A 20,775-nucleotide genomic window follows, 5' to 3' on the forward strand; every position below is an offset into this window, starting at 1 on the left:
GTAAAAAAGTCTCTTCCCTTAAAGAGAGTAACTTTATTTTTCACTATTTACTTAACAAACCTTGTTCCCACAGCATTGCATTAAAACAAACTTCAGCCATGGCCAGGTGGCTCAGTTAGTTGGAGCATCATCCTATACTCCAAAAGGGTCAAGGGTTTAATTCCGGGCCCTCTCACGTCGATGTTTCTCTCTCTCTCTCTCTCTCTCTCTCTCTCTCTCTCTCTCTCTCTCCCCATACCTCCCTCCCTCCCTCTTTCTCTCTCTCCCTCTCCCTCTCTCTCTCTCCCTCTCTTTCCCCCTCCCTCCCTCCTCTCTCTAAAATCAATAAACACATATTCTTGGGTGAGGGTTTAAAAACTTCAAATGGCCTTGAACTCTGAATTAGTGGGGTTTAAAACCAAAACATGTTGGCGCACGTGTGCAGTGGTGTGCTCACAATATCTATTAATATTTCAATAGTTACAAATCCTCTTAAAGCACTGATGTTTCTTTCAAATAAATGTTTCCTTTTCTTTAATATCAGCATAATGTGCCAAATTACAGTACAACTGTAAGTTTTTTTAATTAAAAATAATTCAAAAATAGACTCAAGAATTTTAAACCACATTACATATCACAGTATTTTGGAGATGAATGATAAGATTAAAGGAATATCATTCACTTTGGACAAAACCTAACTGCTGAACACCTGTTCGAGCAGACTGGCTCTATTTCCGAGAGATGGAGACTTCCCCCTCACAGGGAAATACACGTTAGGTGACTGAGGACGCTACAATAGTAATGAAGAATGCTACATAATTCTTAAAACAATTAATAAAGTGAGCGTGTTTCCTATTAAACAGAAACCTCAGCTTTATAACAGATTAATAATGCCTCCACTGGATTCCCGGCAGTCAGCAAACATGCATACAAAGCAAAGGCCACAGATGTGTCACTGTTGGATAATCAAATACAAATCAAAAGAGTACAGAGATTCAATTAGGAAAAATCAAGAGACTTTGACTTCAGCATAAATCAACCAAGAGCAAGACTTTCTGGCTCTTTTGGTCTCAAAAACGAAATACTCTCTCCCCATTCTCAAAAAAAAAAAAAAACCATCCCTGAAATGCTGCCTAGGGGTGTCAGAGTCCAGATGTTCACCCAGCCTCCTTAAGGTTTAACAAACGACATGCCCTTGCGAGTGACCAAGGTGGCCAGAAAATCAACAATCATGGTGGCAAATACCCAGATGCCAATTTCCTGACCCTTTCTTCCCCCCTCTCCCCCACAATCTTCAATGCTATCAGGTGTACTGTGCACTGAAAGTGAGACAATTTACTGGAGTAGTTGCCAACAGCAATACTTATAGAATCGAGCAAAATGGTCATTTACTCAGAGTTCAAGTGAAGAGAGGCAATCAGAGGTACTGGAAAAGGCCGTGCGAGGTTGAATTCAGAGGTGGTAATGTAGGATATCGTAGTCTTCAGAAAGTAACTTTTTTCCTCAAAATGAATATTTGTGTTTAAGATCTGGAAGCACCTCATTTGCATGGCACCTCAGCCCTTCCCGGAACACTGTTAAAGAATCTCTAATGTTACAGCTGCTACGCAGGGTGTACCTGAGAGGTTAAAATGAAATCCAGAAGCTAAAGGTCGGGGTCTCTCAAGTGGATGAACAGTGTCTAAGAGGTGGATAATGTATAAATTTAGATTTGGATCAGCTGGTGACTACAAATTCAGAGCTCTTACAAACAGCTGGTGAAGTCAGCCAAGGTTTGAGAAGTCCAAGGTAATTTTACCAAGAAGCCCCAAAAGGGGGTCTTATTTCCCTTCATTCAACGAAGACTTAGTGACCACGGACAATGGGCCATGGCCGGTACTGGCAGTAGTTACACAGAAGTGAACGAAATAAGCCAGCGTCCGCAGGTCCGCAGGGCAGAGGCGCTTTCCCCAGCACACACACAGAAGGCAGGTGAGTTCCCGTTCTCCCCGCCCCTCACATGGAAACCCTGCACCACTCGGCACTGCGGCCCCCAAGCCGGCTGTGCCCCCAGGTGTTCTAACTGCCAGAGCATCCATCAGAATTAGGTGTTTCCTTGAACATTCCAGACTGTCCTGGAATGTCTATTTTCTAAATCCTGAGGAAGGCTAACACTTCTAATAAAAAATGGCTCCCAAACCCACCTCCAAAGCTCACTGAGGAATAAAAAGCCAGTGATAAAAAAAAAAAGAAAAAACACAAGCCCTGACCAGTTTGGCTCCGTGGCTAGAGCGTCAGCCTGTGGACTGAAGGGTCCCAGGTTCAATTCCGGTCAAGGGCATGTACCTTGGTTGCAGGCACATCCCCAGTCGGGGGTGTGCAAGAGGCAGCTGATGGATGTTTCTCTCTCTTGGATGTTTCTAACTCTCTATCTCTCTCCCTTCCTCTCTGTAAAAAATCAATAAAATATATTAAAAACAAACAAACAACACACACAAAAAAAAAAAACACAGGAGAATGGAGTCTTGATAGCTCCTAAATCCCTCTAAACACATTCTGGGAACTCTCCACATGGTAAATATTCAGAAAGCAAGTCATCTGGGGACCACCCCTCCCCACAGCGGGCTCAGCAGCATTCCTCTGAGAAAAGGTCAACAGGAAATGACCTAGCAAGACCTTCACCCTTAATCGCATTAATATAAGGATAACCAAACAACATTAAGGAGAAGGAAATGCACGAAACATACGTACAATGTGTTACAAATTGGAAAAATCCAGATTGTGAAGGAGGATATTAATCTTTGATTAACAATGTCTCACAAATCTCCTACACAATATTAAATGTGCAGATAGATGCCATTCTAGGTTGATGGACATGGCAAGAACTGCCATCATTTTTCCTTAAAAGATATGAAACACTACTCTCAAGTGTGTTGTGTAATCCAAACCACCAAATGGTCAATACCAAGCAGATGTCCTGCACAGTCACCTTAGAAGGAGAGGTAAAATTCACGTCAATTTAGCTGCAGGATTGACACCCATAATCAACTATCTAAAGGCCTTCAAACAGTTCATCTCTCACAGTGATTTGATATGAACATTAAGTCACTTTCCACATAATTAACAGGTAGAAACCCCTTTTCTCATAGATAATGTTTAAATGGCAAATGAAAATAAAGTCTTCCAATAAATGTATCGGTCAAAATGCTTTGGATGGCAATGACAGAATTAGAAAGTAAGTAAATTTATTGTCAGTGCACTAAGTGCAGAGTCGCATTACTTATTATACTACATTTACTATTATTTAGTATACTAGAGGCCCAGTGCACGAAATTCGTGCACGGAGCGGGGGGGGGGGGGGGGGGGGGGGGTTGTCCCTCAGCCCAGCCTGCACCCTCTCCAATCTGGGACCCCTCGAGGGATGATCCTGGTGGGATCAGGCCTAAACGGGCAGTTGGACATCCCTCTCACAATCCAGGACTACTGGCTCCCAACCACTCGCCTGCCTGCCTGCCTGATTGCCCCTAACTGCTTCTGCCTGCCAGCCTGATGATCCCCTAACCACTCCCCTGCCAGCCTGATCGACGCCTAACTGCTCCCCTGCCAGCTTGATTGCCCCTAACTGCCCTCCCCTGCTGGCCTGGTCACACCTAACTGCCCTCCCCTGCAGGCCTTGTCCCCCCCCCCCCCAACTGCCCTCCCCTGCAGGCCTTGTCCCCCCCTAACTGCCCTCTCCTGCAGGCCTAGTCACCCCTAACTGTCCTCCCCTGTAGGCCTGGTCGTCCCCAATTGCTCTCCTCTGCCAGCCTGGTTGTCCCCAACTGCCCTTCCCTGCCGGCCATCTTTGACTACATGGGGGCGCCCATCTTGTGTGTTGGAGTGATGGTCAATTTGCATATTGCCTCTTTATTAGGTAGGATAAGCTCCTGGCTCAGGAAGATCAGAGTCAATGATGCCCACAAGGACTCTGGTTCCATCTTCCTGCCTCATCCTCGTCTTCACCTGAAGGCTAGTCACAGCATGGCTGCTACGGTACCAGGTGCCATATCCAGTCTAGTCGTTGGGTCTCTTTTTAAGAGCAAAGAAACATTCCCCAGAACCCCCTTCCAAGACCTCCCAGATGCTGGAGGCTCCTGGGAAGGATCTTCCTCCAGGACAAAAGGAGCTTGAAGAAGCCTGTGCGGTGATTAACCTGACAACACCACATGTATGCAAGTGTGAAGCTTAGAGTTGCAGTAACCATCTACACTAATAAAAGAGAAACATGGTAATTAGCATACGACCGCTACCCTTCCCATTGGCTAATCAGCATATCCTTATGCAAATTAACTGTCAGCCAAGATGGCGGCCGGCAGCCATGCACTGAAGCGAACAGGGAGGCTTGCTTGCTCCAGTGATGGCAGACTCCAACGTTCCCCGCCTGACTTGCCGGCCTCTGAGCTGCAACTCTAGGAAACATTGTAACAAATATAGAAGCTAAACAAAACCCCAGAAACCAGCTTTCAGCTGGCCGGGATCTCAGAGCTGGAGTTATACATTGTTTCGATTATAGAACGCAAACAAACCAGATACCTGCTTTCAGCAGCAGAAGCCTCAGAGCTAGAGCCAGAGCTAAAGCTGGCCCAGAATAAAAAAAGAAAAAAGAAAAAAAGGAGCGGTTGGGAGCTTCAATCAACTGCCAACCTGAAAGCAGCCCTCAGCCCCTCACCCAGACTGGCCTGGCACCCCAGTGGGGACCCCCACCCTGAAGGGTGTGTGACCAGCTGCAAACAGCCATCATCACCTCATCCAGGCTGGCCAGGCACCCCAGTGGGGACCCCCACCCTGATCCAGGACACCCTTCAGGGCAAACCAGCCGGCCCCCAGGCCTCTATCCTATATAGTAAAAGGGTAATATGTCTCCCAGCACCAGGATCAGCGAGGCCTCCTGGCACCAGATCAGCGTGACAGGGGGCAGCGCCCAAACCCCCTGATCGCCCTGCGGCTCTGTGCATGACAGGGTGCGGCGCCCCAACCCGCCCCCCCTCCACAGGCCCTGCTCTGTGTGTGACAGGGTAGAGCCATAACCTCCCCATCGGCCCTGCCCTGAGTGTGAGAGTGGCGGTGCCCCAACCCCCTGATTGGCCCTGCTCTGTGGGTGATAGAGGGCAGCGCCCCAACCCCCCCTCCCCTACATGGGCCCTGCTCTGTGTGTGATGGGGTAGAGCCATAACCTCCCCATCGGCCCTGCCCTGAGTGTGAGAGTGGCAGCGCTCCAACCCCCTTATCGGCCCTGCTCTGTGGGTGATAGAGGGCGGCGCCCCAACCCCCTGATCCGCCCTGCTGTGTGTGTGACAGGGGGCGGTGCCCTAACTTCCCTATCGGCCCTACTCTGTGAGTGACAGGGGGGAGCTCCTCAACCCCCTGATGGGCCCTGCTCTGTGCGTGACAGAGGGCAGTGCCCCAACCCCCTGATTGGCCCTGCTCTGTGCATCACAGGGGGGTGGCGCCGCAACCTCCCCATTGACCCTGCCTTGAGTGTGATAGGGGGCGGTGCCCCAACCCCCCAATCAGCCCTACCCTGAGCATGACTGATGGTGGCATCGCAACCTCCCGATCCGCCCTGCTCTGTGCATGACAGGGGGCAGCACCCCAACTCCCCAATCAGCCCTGCTCTGAGCCCAACCAGGAGCTGCACTTAGGGATTGGGCCTGCCCTCTGCCACCCGGGAGCAGGCCTAAGCCAGCAAGTCATTATCTCCCGAGGGGTCCCAGACTGCAAGAGGGCACAGGCCGGGCTGAGGGACCCCCCCGCCTCCCCCGCCCCCAGTGCACAAATTTTTGTGCACTGGGCCTCTAGTCTATATATATAAAGAGCCAGGGGCCGTCACATCCGAAACAACCGAACGGACAACCAAACAGGCTGAGTGGGGCGACAAGGCCAGCAGGGGGGTTAGTGAGGGTCAACCAAACGACTGAGCAGCAGGCTGCGTGGGACGACCAGGCCGGCAGGGGGGGCAGTGAGGGGCGACCAGGTCGGCAGGGGGGCACAGTTGGCGGCAACCAGGCCGGCAGGGGGGGGCAGTGAGGGGTGACCAGACTGGCAAGGGGGGTGGCGCATTTGGGGGCGACCAGGCCAGTAGGGGGGGCAGTGAGGGGCAACCACGCTGGCAAGGGGGGGCACAGTTGGGGGCGACCAGGCCAGCAGGGGGGGCAGTGAGGGGCGACCAGGTCGGCAGGGGGCACAGTTGGCAGCAACCAGGCCTGCAGGAGGGGCAGTGAGGAGCAGCCAGGCTGGCAAGGGGGGGACAGTCGGGGGCGACCAGGCCGGCAGGGGGGACAGTTAGGGGCAATCAGGTCAGCAGGCAGAGGTGGTTAGGGGTGATCACGCTGGCAAGGGGGGCAGTTAGGGGCAATCAGGCAGGCAGGCAGGTGAGCAGGTAGGAGCCAGCGGTCCCGGATTGTGAGAGGTATGTCCGACATCCCCCGAGGGGTCCTGGATTGGAGAGGGTGTAGGCTGGGCTGAGTGGACCCCACCCCACCCCACCCCCCATGCACGAATTTCGTGCACTGGGCCTCTAGTCCTATAAAATAAAAGCCTAATATGCAAATTGACTGAATGGTGGAACGACTGGACGCTATGACATGCACTGACCACCAGCGGGCAGATGCTCAATGCAGGAGCTGCCCCCAGCCCGCAAGCCCCAGGCCAGCCAATAACTTGCCTAAATACCCCAAAGATGCACGATGCAGAAGGGCAGGTGACTGGTTTCAATCCTTGTTCCCTTTGATACCGTTCTCTAACTTCCGTATTCTAAAATAGCATAGGGTTTCATTACAAAATTTTAATTCAAACCAACCAATCTTTATTTACCTTCTATGGGTAAAAGAAACAAAAATTAGGAAAACATCCTTTCTGCCCTGACAATGATTGTTATTTGGTTCAGAAACTGAGAATACACAGATAATAAAATAGCACTACTGCCAAAATAGAGGAGCTATAAAATACAAAGCCTTGTACAACCACCTACATGAGTTACTCTTTTTTAGAATGTAAAATTTTGTTTTTACCCAGGACCTCATTATTTTATTGATTTCAAAAATATTTCTTTCCCATAGTCCTTCTGGTATGCTAAAGGACAAGCACACTCAATTTAAAATTTTAGAAATCTATTTGATCAGAATTTTAAACACCTATTTCCCCAAACTTTCAAAATAGCAAGCTGTTTTTTTCTTCATTTTTACATCTTTTCAACTCATTTGTAGTTACAAAAGAACAAAACTGCTCCATCACCCTCAAGTACAGTAAATAGTCTGATCTCTTGAACAGACCGATACTAGTCTATGCCTTACATGCAAAAATGTGTTATTTTTCAGCCCTAACTGGTTTGGCTCAGTGGCTAGAGCGTCAGCCTGCGTACTGAAGGGTCCTGGGTTTGATTCCGGTCAAGGGCACATACCCATGTTTCGGGCTTGATTCCCCAGAATCAGGTGTGCAGGAGGCAGCCGATCAATGATTCTCTCTCATCAATGATGTTTCTATTTCTCTCCCTCTTACTTCCTCTCTGAAATCAATAAAAATCTTTTTTTTAATGTGTTCTTTTTCAAAGTTGAATAATGCCCTAACCTTTAATAACTTCAATAATTAAACCATGTACAATGTTTTCCTAATAACTTTTACTCTGCAAAAGATACTATTAAAAAATGAAAAAGTTAAAAAGATGACAGCCCTAGCCGTTTTGGCTCAGTGGATAGAGTGTCAGCCTAGGGACTGAAGGATCCTAGGGTCGATTGCGGCCAAGGGCACATGCCTGGGTTGTGGGCTCGATCCCCAGTAGGGGGGGAGGTAGCCAATCAATGATTGATTCTCTCTCATCATTGATGTTTTTATCTCTCTATCCATCTCCTCTCTGAAATCAATAAAAATGTATTTTAAAAAAAATAAGATGACATTATGTACAGCTTATTGTATGTCAATTATACTCAAAAGCTATATAAAGCAATCAGACAAAAAAGTTAAAAATACAAACAATATAATAGACACTTAACCACAAATATATAAATGGTTAGTAAGCACATGAAAAGCCATCATGAGTCATCAGGGAAATATAAAATTGAACAATAAGATTCCACTACACACCCAGCAAGTAGAATGGCTAAAATGAAAAACATTGACAATTTCAAGTGTTAGGATTACAGTAACTGGACCGTTCTCACTGCTAGTGGGATGTAAAATGGCACAAACACTTTCGGGGGGGGGGGGGGGGGGGGGGCAATGATAGCAGTTTCTTTAAAGTTAAGCATACACCCATTATAAGACCCATCAATAAAAATGAAAACAGATCACACAAAGACTGTTCACAAATGTTCATAGCAGCTTTATTCATGATAGCCCAGACTGGAAACAACCAGAAAGGCCAAAAGTGACTAGATAGTCAAATCGTAGCATATCCAGACACTGAAATACTACTGAGCAAGAGAAAGTAATAAACTAATTAAGAGGGCGAGAGGAAGGAGGGAGATGGAGTAGAAGGAAAGGAAAAAGGAATAAAAGGAGAAAAAATAAGTTATAATACCTAGACATAGTGAAAGTGCAGAATACCAAAGAATTCTAAAAGGAGCTGGAGAGAGAAAAAAAAACAGGCTATTTACAAAAAACAATTAGCCTGACTGCCAACCAGCCAACACAACATGGCAGCAACAACAATGGAACCAAAAGACAGCTGATTGATACAGGAAAAACAATCCAGAATTGCACACTCAGGTAATCTATCATTCCAGAACAGAGATATTTAAAGGCACACAAAAACTGAGGTTGCCACCAAGACATGCTCGCTAATGGAACGTCTAAAAAATACCTCTCAGGAAGTAGGAACATCACCACAGAATCAAGTTTTGATGTATAAAAAGGCATGGTGAGCACATTAAATCGATACAGATAAGAACTATACACAGCAATAACAATTTGAAGGAGGCTAAGAAATGAGGAGATATACAAGAACAGGCACTAAAAGGTTAATGGTAGGCTTGGGTAGTAGGTGCAGGATTTCAGTTAAGTTTTACTTTCTTCTTTACACTTTTATTGTCTGATTTTTAAAAAAAAAAAATAAACCTATATCTTTTTACCCAGCTTTAAATTTTTTAATTAGAATGAACAGAAACAAAATCAAATATCAAATTTTCAAATTCCCACAACAGCAACCTACCAGTGCTAATATCAAATTTCCCTTAAAAACCTTAAAGATTTGAAAGGACATCAAAAACTAGGTTTATTTATTCACTGAACAAGTATTCACTAAAGGTTTGCAATGTGCTAGGCACTGCACTACATCCTGAATTAATAAGATGAGAACAAAATAATGGAAGTCATCATGGATTTATGTCTTCTCTGATAAGATACCTTTATGGAAAACCAAAAGTCTACAAAGTAAAGTGAAGTTACTCTTTTGGTAAGGAACATTACTGTAATAGACAAAAAGGCAATAGTTAAGGCCATCTAGTTTGGGCTATGGTTCTTTTGTTTGAAAATGTATGCACAAATACACCCAATTTTACACATGAAATTAATTCAACGTCATTGATGTACCCTCACATTACTGTAATTGCCAATCTTGCAGTCTGTCTATGATTTCCCACATTACAATAAGAAAGCTGTGGTTCTGCCCTGACCGGTTTGGCTCAGTGGATAGAGCGTTGGTCTGCGGACTCAAGGGTTCCAGGTTCGATTCTGGCCAAGGGCATGTACCTTGGTTGCGGGCACATCCCCAGAAGGGGGTGTGCAGGAGGCAGCTGATCGATGTTTCTCTCTCATCGATGTTTCTAACTCTCTGTCCCTCTCCCTTCCTCTCCGTAAAAAAATCAATAATATATTTTTTTTTTAAAAAAAGAGAAAAGAAAGCTGTGGTTCTGAGTTGAGTTGAGTTCATACGCAGCTGGGTTTTAGTCACATTGGATTTGATGGTCCCCTGGCTTATTTCACAAGTTTCAAAAAGTTAGAGCACCTTATTTACTATATATCAATTGCTCACTTCTGTGCAAAGTATCCACTTGGCAAAAAACATTGTTAACTGACTTAACCCAGGATAAGGGCAGCCTATAAAAGGCCAGTTCCTCCACTTTGTACTCAACATTTCTAGGGGGCCTCTTGATTAAAAACAAAGGTTGTATTTGGCATAAAAGGCCTGGCGAAATCAGTATTTCAAGTAATGTGAATAGAAACCACTGGGCTCTGACCTTCCTGGACATGTGGAAGTGGTTAACACAGTAACCTGGCAGAAACAGGGGGCGCAGGGACCATGATGAAGTGAGGCCACAGTAGAAACTCTAACCACTCAAGAAGCAAGAAAAGAAATTGATCCACCACGTCCCAGGCTTGGCTAGCCCTCCTTTCGATGGAGAGCAGCAAACAAAAGACGCGATAGGGACAGCCACAGGAACCTGCAAGCCCACCACGGCTCCTCCCAGGCCGTGGTAACCAACACCTGGGCTACCTGTGCACCTAAAGTAGAAAGAACTCGAGTGACTGTGTTTGGGTTTATATGTGCCCCTCCCTTATCTGTAGCATCTTCCGTTAGAGGGGAAAGTGCTTTCCTCAAAATACCAGGCAGTTCTCTGCAATAAGCAAGGCCAGCTCCAACAGGTGTGTTTCAAGTGCTGTGAAAGCACTCCGCCAGGTACCTATGAATCCATAAAACTTCCCTCATCCTCTGGAAAAGTCACAATGCCACCTTTCCTAAGGAGTGCTCAGCATGCAGACACAAGGCTCTTGTCCTTTCTCCAGTGTTCTCAACTCCTCTAGGATGGAAAAAGGTTTTCTCTTTTGATTTTACCCTCCTCATAAATATGTATCATTTTCCAAATGAATTAAACTCTTCTAAGCTCAATGAATGTTAGAGGATGAATTCCACTTTGGGGGGGGGGGGAGCGGGGGGGACACATTTCAATATTCTATTTAATTCTTATCTTTTAAAAAAAGACATTTCCTTGGACAGTTTCTTTCACGAAAAGAAAAACAAAAACACTGATGAAATCCCTGCCATAAGCCAGAAGAAAAATGTCTAGGATAGGTTTTTAAATCTCCTTTTGGTAAATTTGACAATAGAGTAGCATTAATAATATCGTATCCACAGAGGAATTAAATCCATGTATAAATTCCAGGAAGAGACACTCTCACTGTGTGTGAAAAGGGCATTATAAACCTAACTCCAGAATTCCTGCAGGGACAGAACTCCTAAATGGAAAACCACACCCAACTCACAGGGGGCTTGCTATAGAACCTGTGACCCTAGGGGGCACAGCTACGCCATCACCAAGTATTTCAAGTTTCCCTTCCGCATAAAAGAAACAAGAGAATGGTGTGACTCAATGGTTGAGCATCAGTCCATGAACCAGGAGATCACTGGTTCCATTCCAGGTCAGGGCACAGGCTTGGATTGTGGGCTCAATCCCCAGTAGGGGGTGTGCAGGAGGCAGCCAGTCAGTGATTCTCTCTCATCATTGATGTTTCCATCTCTCTCTCTCTCTCACTCTCTCTCTCTCTCTCCCTTCCTCTCTGAAATCAATAAATATATATATATTAAAGAATGAAAGAAACAAGAGATTCTAGGAAGAACTGGACTGGAAAGGCATCACACTCTCCCCCAACACTTCACTCACCATGCCAGCCACTGGCCAATAATGTGTCTATTTATTTTTCCCAGAAGCAGATCTATTAGCCAGACATTCTAAAAACACAAACATTTCGTTGTGCTTGGAGTAACTCCAATATTGGTGCCTTGCTGCAGAACGATGCTGCAGGAATATAAAGTGAGCCATGTGAAGGATGCCCCCACAGATGCAGTGCATGGTCACAAACTGTCATCCCCAGAAGAACCAACCCTTTGGAAAGCAGGGTACACCCCCAGCAGGTGGGGGGGGGGGCTGTGGAATGAGGGGGGGCGGGGAGCCAAAGACAAAAGACTTCAGAAGGTCCCACCTGATCCAAACAATGAGGGCAAATTGTAAGGCAACTCCCCCAAAGCTCTCAGTCAGTACTGACGAGGCCTTTCTTCCTCCTCTCCCGTTTAGGCTGAATAGGAAAAGCAAGACAATGCTGGAGGGTGTTCTGAAGTGGGCTTGGCAAGTCACCACGTGCGAAGCACATTGAGCATAAGCCAAAGCTGGGCCGGGTGAAGGCGCAGCGGGCTGCGTGGAGGAGGTGGGGGTCCGTCAAAGCCACGGCTCTGAGGGAACGAGGAAACAGGCAGGACCAGGCTGAGCAGGTCCAACCTGGGAAACGAACAAGAAAGACATTAACAGCCATAATAAAACGGAACAGCCAGAGGCCACGGAAGCCACCGAGAGCCAGGCTGAGCCCGCTAAACTGTTCCAGATGAGACTCAATCTCAACATCTCAAGGGGCTGATGTGATACCAGGGTCCTCGTTTCTTTGTGAGGCCCGCCTCTCTTCTTTTTTGGGGGAGGGGGGGACCCTGCACAGACCCCCACAGCTGCTGCACTCGAACTGCCACAAACAACATCCAGACTCACGATGGTGAACTCCTTTTTCCCCCTCAAATAAAACACACACATACACACACACTTAAGGGTCTGGCCAGATGACACGGCTAAAGTTTCCGGAACTTAAATCGTAAAACCACAATCAGAAGTAGTTTTGAAATGCTCACCACAAAAATCTGTGTCCTTTGCTTTAAAAAAAAAAATAAAAGCAAAGAGAAAAAGCACCCTGTTCTCCATAAAGGCAGGAGGAGGTAAAGAGACAAAATCGAACTTGGGCAGTGGGCGTGTTCCTCTTTGTCACCCACCGGGGTCCTGGCGCCGCGCGTGGGAGAGCTGCGGGCACCCGGCAGTGCGGTGGCACCGGCGACAGCGGCCACCTTCCCGGCCCGCGATCCGCTCCGGGGGCCGAGATTGCGGCCGGAGGTCCGGAAGCGGCGTCCGGCGCTGTCACGGCGCCGGGTGGGATGGGACGCAGAGGGGGGAGGGCGCCGCGGGGTGGCGGAGGCGGGAGAGGACGAGCGCGGAGCCCGGCAGGCGGAGGACGCGGAGGTGAGAAGGGTGCAAAGGGCAGCGCGGCGCCCGGAGGCCCCGAGCTGGGCTATTGTTGCGGGGACCGCCCTGGGCCCGCGGGCGCCTCTCCCGCCGGAGCTGGGGAAGCCAGGTCCCACACTCCGCCCGCCTCCTCGGTGAAGGACCCCGCGGGCCACGCTCCCACCTCCACCCGCGCCCCCGGGGGGTCGGTTCCAGGCGCCCGGACTCGCACAAGTTGCCGCCCGCCCGCCCCACCGCGGTCATTGTTCCCCGCGCGCCTCCTACCTCCACGGCGCCGGCGACTCTGGCTCCCACTCCCGGCCTCCGGGCTCAGCCGCTCCGGGCCCCCGGCTGCAGAGGGCGCGGCGGCTTCGGCCGTGCGTGCGGCAGGGGCGCTCGGCTATTAATACCCGCGGGCGGCGGCGGCGGCGGTGCGAGCGCGCGATCAGGGCTGGCGGTGGCCGGCCGAGGTCCGAGCCATCAAAGGTGGCGTGGGGCGGAGGGGAGGGCGGAGCAGGCAGGGTGGGTGGGGAGCGTGCTCAGGGTCGCCATGGCCTCCTCGACGCCGGGCCGAAAGCCACTCGGGCCGGGAAGAGCGGTACAAAGCGGGCGGTGGCCGCGTCCCCGCCCCGCGCCGCAGCCGAGCGCCCGCAGCCCTGCGCCCGCGCGGGACCCGCCACCTCCGAGGCCGGCGAGCGGGAAGTGAAGGCGGTCGCGCCCCTCCCCGGACCTGGGCCGGCCCCTCGGCGGGGGAAGCAGGGGCGCCGTGCAGCCCGAGCCGCGGGGACCGCGGGAGAGCCACAGCCCCCTCCAGCGTTCAGCCGGCGACCTGCGCGCCCGCACGCCCCGCCCCGCTCTGCCTTGGGGGCAGGTGCGCCCAGGGGCGGCCCGCCCGGAGCGCCCCTCCCCGACCCGGACGCGCACACCTCAGATTTGCGCCTTACTTGGTCCGGTGGCCGGAGCTCGGCTCTCCGCGCTGCGCCAGAGAACCGAGCGCTGGGAGCGCTGGGGAGAGCGCTGCGCCACCGGGACACGCCAGTCCTGCTGCTGTGGTTGGAAATGATATGAGGAGAGTGAGAGGGGCGCGCAGGGACAAAACCAGGAGCAGCTGGGGGGCGATCAGTGGCGCGGGCTCTGCAGGTCACTTGTTGAGGACGTGCCAGGGGGCGCACCGCTCGAGTGCCCACCTGGGACTTTGCGATGTTACGCAGGGAGCGGCGCTTGTCAGGCACCCACGAGGGACTTTTAACCACGGAGGGGCAGTTGCTATCTCCCCCCTCACCCTCCCGGCAGGGCGCAGCGTCCTCCACCCCGGTGAATCCCAGAAACACACACACATACACACACACTCGCCCCCTTCTGGGGGAAAGGCGTGAAATATTTTAGAAGCTGGTTTGCAGATTCTTGTTCGCCTTCGGGGTTTCTGGAAGTCCATAAAGGAGGGAGCAAGATTCAGGACCGAGGAGGCAAGACCCAAAGGGGGACAGTCACTGCCCCACCCCAGCTGGGAGCTGCCGCCTTAGCATCCCCCCTTCCTGAGTCCCAGGTCTCACTTGCTCTGGCTGTCGCTGTAGACCCGCTATTGGAGAGGGGGAAAGGTCTGAGGGCAGCAGGTTAGAAAGGAAGGCAATCCTCTGCTAGATCCCCAGGCTAGTGGGCATCTGCCTCTGAAGGCCCTGGCTCCAGAACCCCGGTCCGTCGTTTTGCAACGTAGAGGAATTCAGTGGCCTCAAGCCTGGAGGGTGGATTTCATGCGCAAGGTCACAGCTGAACCCTCGATGACAAGGAGCAGGGCAGGGCCTCCTTGAGGAGGAGTGGCTGACACAAGAACAGCTCAGTAGAAGTAGGGGTATTTGTACATAGCTAGGGGGGATTGGTTTCTGGAGAGGAGCAGAGGCATATTTTGAGGATGAGGTACTGAACTGTATTTGAAAAAAACAAACGAAATCTGCCTGTATATTTGGTAAAGGTAGAAGTGAAGAGGGCCATATAGGCCTCAACCCTAGGAAGAAACAGCAGGCAGGTAGGTTGTGGTTGAAGAGAAACAGAGCAGTCCAGGCTTGGCTCTGACCTAACCCGTTGTGTGACCCTAGAACAGCGGTTCTCAACCTGTGGGCCGCGACCCCTTTGGGGGTCGAACGAACGACCCTTTCACAGGGGTCGCCTAAGACCATCGGAAAACACATATATAATTACATATTGTTTTTGTGATTAATCACTATGCTTTAATTATGTTCAATTTGTAACAATGAAAATACATCCTGCATATCAGATATTTACATTACGATTCATAACAGTAGCAAAATTACAGTTATGAAGTAGCAACGAAAATAATTTTATGGTTGGGGGTCACCACAACATGAGGAACTGTATGAAAGGGTCGCGACATTAGGGAGGTTGAGAACCACTGCTCTAGAGGCTAATGTGGATCAGAGGTTTTAGGCCAGTGGTTCCCTAAGGGCAGCCCTCAGGCCTGCAGCAGCACCTGGACACTAAGAAGTGCAAATTCTTGGGTCCCACTTCAGACCTACCTTCTCAGGTTCTCCAACCTTGTGTGTATTAGACTACTAGTAATTTCAACCATCTTGTCAAATCTGAAATGGGGCCCGAGAATTTGCCCTTCTAACAGGTTCCTTGATAGTGCTGGGCCTAGACTTTGAAAACCACTGTATGGGGTGATGGATCTTAAATTCATAGAATCACCTAAGGTTTTTAAAAACCTGAATGCCCAGGCTTTGCCCTAGCCAAATATAGGGTATCCCCCCAAAATGTATACATACACTTTCAATAATTATAAAGGCAGTGTTTATTAAAATACATTTCATTTTCAAAACGGAGTTATCAGCTGTTAAAGTGTGTATACATTTTTCTTGAGTGGGGTAGTGGGGAGAGACACTCTGCATGTCAATGTTTCTGGGGCTGGGATCCAAGCATCAGTATTTTTAACGTTCTGCAGGTGATTTCAGTGTGCAGCCAGCTTTGAGAACAATTGTTGTAGACAGAGCTTTTTAAACCTTAAAATATGTATGAGTCACCTGGGGATCTTGTTAAGATGCAGATTCTGGTTTAGTAAGTTTGAGACTCTGTTTCTACCAAGCTCTCAACTTCTGCAGGGTTTTTTTTTTTGCTAGTCCAGGGACAACACTGCATGGCAAGCAAAGTGCCATGTCATACCTCTCAACTAGAAAATTGTAGAACTCACAGAAAATTAGAAAAGTGACATTTATCCAGTCACCATCTTTGGAGGACAACTATTTTCTATAGTGTTTCTTTTATTTTCTTTCTAGTCTAGAATAAGTTGTGCTGTTTTGCTCTTAGCATACATATAATTATAACACAGTGAGTCCTCACTTAACGTCATTAATAGGTTCTGCAACTTTAAGTGAAACCAATTATACCAGAGGCTATAATTGGTACAAACAAGAGTTAAGTTCCTATGGCATCGCAATGTTACAACAAAACAATGTTGAACAAAGGGATGTTATTCGAGGACCTATTATATAACATCTGATGCTGTTTTATTATCTTAATTATTACCAGTATTTTTTGAGGGAAGGTGACTTTTTGTTTGTTTGTTTGTTTGTTTTCTATTTATTTTAAAATCTTTATTGTTACCCTAGCTGGTTTGGCTCAGTGGATAGAGCATTGGCCTGATGACTAAAGGGTCTCAGGTTCAATTCCAGTCAAGGATACATGCCCGGGTTGCGGGCTCAATCTCTAGGGTGGGACATGCAGGAGGCAGCTAATCAATGATTCTCTATCATCATTGATGTTTCTATCTCTCCCTCTCCCTTCCTCTCTGAAGTCAATAAAAATATATTTATAAATAAATAAATGCAAAGAAACTCAATGTTTTTTTTTTGTTTGTTTGTTTTTAAATATATTTTATTGATTTTTTACAGAGAGGAAGGGAGAGGGATAGAGAGTTAGAAACATGGATGAGAGAGAAACATCGATCAGCTGCCTCCTGCACACCGCCTACTGGGGATGTGCCCGCAACCAAGGTACATGCCCTTGACGGGAATCGAACCTGGGACCCTTGAGTCTGCAGGCCGACGCTCTATCCACTGAGCCAAACCGGCGAGGGCTCAATGTTTTTTATTTTTTAAAAATCTTTATTGTTGAAAGTATTGCATGTGTCCCCTTCTTTTCCTCATTGACCTCATCTACTGGAGCCCACCCCCACCCCGGGCCTTCACCACACTATTGTCTGTGTCCATGGGTTATGCATATATATGCATACAAGTTTTTGGTGGATCTTTCCTTACCCTGCCTGAGGGAAGGTGACTTTTAAAGGAGGTGATCCAAGAGGGTTTGCAGGCTGAGGGTAGGAGCCTGTGGGGAAAGAGTTTAAAATAGGAGAAAAGAGGGGAGGCTTGGGGGCTCCAGCTGAGAGAGGCTGGAGTACCCCAAACCCCGGCTTCCTTCCAGCTCTCACGAACATTCTTGTGTTTTGTACTTAAACTAATTGAAAGCACTTTTTAAATTCTTCTAACTGAAAAGCCAGGGGTAACTGGCCTAGAAAATCTGCAACCTGGACATTCAAACCCTGAATAATTAAGGTGTTCCCTCCTCATTTTGTGTCATTTATGCCTAACTTTCAAGCTATAAAGACTTATAATTACCCTGATGCTCTTTTTACCCCATTTCACAGATGAGGAAACTGAGGCCCAGAGAAGTTAAGTAACTTACCTGCCGGAGCCCGCCGGCACGACAGTCGAACAGTACCTGAAAGGGGGGTGAGGATTAAGAAAAGAGACAGACACAAAGATGGGATCGGGAGGACTGACAGTTCAAGACTGCAGCCCCGAGTTTATTTCACACAGTCTTTTTATACATTCACTGGTTACATATGCTTTTAGCAGAACTTAAGCAACTTTCGATTTAATCAGCACAAGCATCTCCTCTAACAGTCTCGGCCAACTTCTTTTTTTCCAATCCTTCGTCTCAGTCGGCGGCTGAGACCGACTTTCATGATCTGAGCTTAGCTAGACTACTTCCTTATTCTCACAAGCTATACTGCGGCAGCACAATTTTCCTGCTTATTTGGCATTTAGCAAGCTAAATCAGTAACTTGAACTTTAGTGGGATAGAGCGTGTGACAGCCCACCTTGTGAAAGACTGTCTCCTCGGGACCTTGTCAAACCGAGACCGCTCCCCACACTTACCCAAGGTCATACAGCTGGTAAATGGTAGGAAAGGGCTTCAGACTCAAGTAGTAAGGCTTCAGAGGCTATGCTCTCAGCCACTATGCTGTGTTATGGCTCTAGAGTCATAAATCTAGGACAACTGGAGAAAAGTATTAAAAATATACTTCTTTTAGGACAGAAAATACAATAGGATAAAAGTAAGAACTTTGGGTCATTTTTTTTTCCCCCACTTTCTTTTCAAAAAGAGAAATTTGGGAGGAAACCAGAGGAAGGTCATAGACTGCAATCATTTTGAATCTGGCCTGTGATCTTGCCTTTTGATTCTCAGAGGTTGAAAGGGTACATAAGGGGAAAGTATATCCATGTTGATGGTCACTTGAAGCATATATATTGTTCAAAAATGCATTGAGAATTGAAATAGGAATCGGGGGGGGGGGGGGGGGGGGGTGAGTATACATCTGTGTATGTCTGTCTGTCTCCACAATCAGAACAGCAAACCCCTTTGGGTTATTGACCTCATGTATGATGGCCATACAGATTGAGAATACCACTGGAAAGGAGGAAATAAAAGTGTGTTATTCATGAAATAATTTCTATCCCTTAACAAATTTAAATCCCTACATACATTGAAATATAATCTAAATAAGTGTGTAATCAAAAATTATCTCTAAATATTTGTTTTAACACTGAATGAGGAGTAACCAAGAGAAATGGACTTAAATGACAGTAATCTGAAGTCAATTAAGTTTTTACAAGTAGAAGTTATGCAATACCAAAGAAAGATAAAAATTTTCTTTCCTAGAAATGCTTAAAAATAGAGTAGATTTGTATATTACCAGTTGTTTTTTCAGGACTGCCCCAAACATCAAGATAGTACATTTTTTAAAAATGGGCGAAAGATTTGAATAGACACTTCACAAAAGAAGATATGTGAATAGTCAGTGATTAAAGAGCTTATTATCTGTCTGGGAAACACAAATTAAAGCCACATTGAGATACACTGCACGCCTACTAGAATTGCTAAAATTAAAAAGATTACCGCCACCATCAAAGTTTGATGAGGATGTGGAGCAACTGCAACTCACGCTAATGAAAATGCAAAATGGTACAACCACTTTAGGAAAAATCTGCCAGTTTCTTATAAAGTTAAACACACTCACTGTAAGACCATGAAATTCCACTCCTATGTGTTTGTTTACCCAAGAAAAAGAAAAACTTATGTCCACAAAAAGACTCGCACAAAAATGTTTGTAGCAGCCCTATTAATAAAACTCCAGATGCCCATCAACAGAATGGAAAAGTGAGCTGGGGTCTATTCACACACAACAGACTTACTACTCAGCAGTAAAAAGAAATATTGCCACATGCAACAACATGGCTGGATCTCAGGAGCATTCTGCTGAGTGAAAGGAACTTCACACACACACACAAGGTACATATGGTACTTTTCTGTTTTTATGATGTTTTACGAAAAACTCAGAATGGAGGTTGTCTTTGAAGAGCAGAGGACGGAGACTGACTGTGAAGGTACATGTGAGAACCTCTGGAATAACTATAATGTACTTATCTTGATAGAGGTTTGGTTTATACTGATAACTATGTTAAAACTTAGTGAATATACAATTGACTTGTGCATTTCATTCTATGTAAACATTACCTCAAAAGAAAAGAAACAAATACAGAACTTGAATAAAAAAAGGGAATAAAATGTTAATAGCAGAATCTTGGTGGTGGCTAGAAGCATGTTCACTAATAAAATTCTTTCAACTTTGTTGTAATTTTGAAATTTTTATAATAAAATGATGAATTCCACTCCTAGGTATGTGCCCAAGAGAAATGAAAACATATGTCAACACAAAAACTTATACCTAAATATTCATATGAGCATTATTCATGATGACAAAACGTAGAAAAACCCAAATGTCTATCAGATGATGAATGGATAAATCAAATGGGATATATCTGTACAATAAAATATTATCCTATATAATGAAAGGCTGATATGCAAATCGACTGAACAGCAGAACGACCGGTCGCTATGATGCTCGACTCAGGAACTGCCCCCTGGTGGTCAGTGCACTCCCACAGGAGGAGCGCTGCTCAGCCAGAAGCCAGGCTCGTGGCTGGCGAGTGCAGTGGCAGTGCTAAGGACCCCTTGGGGGATGTCCACAGAGGGTTCCTAGACTGCATGAGGGCACAAGCCGGCTGAGGGATGCCCGCCCCTCCCCCCCCCCAACCCCACAGAGCATGAATGTCACACACCGGGCCTCTAGTATTATATGATTCCATTTATATGAAAGGTCAGGCAATAGGCAAATCTGAAGAGACAGAAAGTAGATTAGAGGTTGCCTCAGGCTGGGGGAATTGGAGGGAAATGGGGACTAACTATTAACAGATAGGGGGTTTCTTCTTGGGATGATGAAAATATTCTAAAATTGATTATGAAGATCATTGTGAAACTGAATATATCAAAACCCATTGAATTGTACATTTAAAATGAGTAGTGAATTGTATGGGATATGAATTATAACCAATAAAACTGTTATAAAAAAATAAAATACTGGAAAAACTGATCAGGCTCAGCCTTATTATCACACAATTAATTGCCCTATGAACTACAGATCTCTTCATCAAGAGCAGGGGTGGGGAATCTTTTTGCC

The 20,775-nt window shown here is 47.1% G+C and overlaps 1 protein-coding gene across 4 annotated transcripts in view; it reads right to left on the minus strand.

The window, feature by feature from the left end:
- FARP1 (FERM, ARH/RhoGEF and pleckstrin domain protein 1) overlaps positions 1 to 13,653 on the minus strand; it is a 271,468-nt gene extending 257,815 nt beyond the window's left edge. For 3 of the 4 annotated variants that reach the window (XM_070408693.1, XM_070408692.1, XM_070408691.1), the window contains exon 1: positions 13,251 to 13,653. The gene's annotated coding sequence lies outside the window, so the exon portion shown is untranslated. The remainder of the gene's footprint in view (positions 1 to 13,250) is intronic. The other variant, XM_070408694.1, reaches the window with a different exon arrangement.
- Positions 13,654 to 20,775: the final 7,122 nt, after the last annotated feature.

This window comes from Myotis yumanensis, unplaced genomic scaffold (assembly GCF_028538775.1).
Source record: "Myotis yumanensis isolate MYYU_CA2020_CCGP unplaced genomic scaffold, mMyoYum1.0.hap1 SCAF_3, whole genome shotgun sequence".
Taxonomy (NCBI): Eukaryota; Metazoa; Chordata; class Mammalia; order Chiroptera; family Vespertilionidae; genus Myotis; species Myotis yumanensis.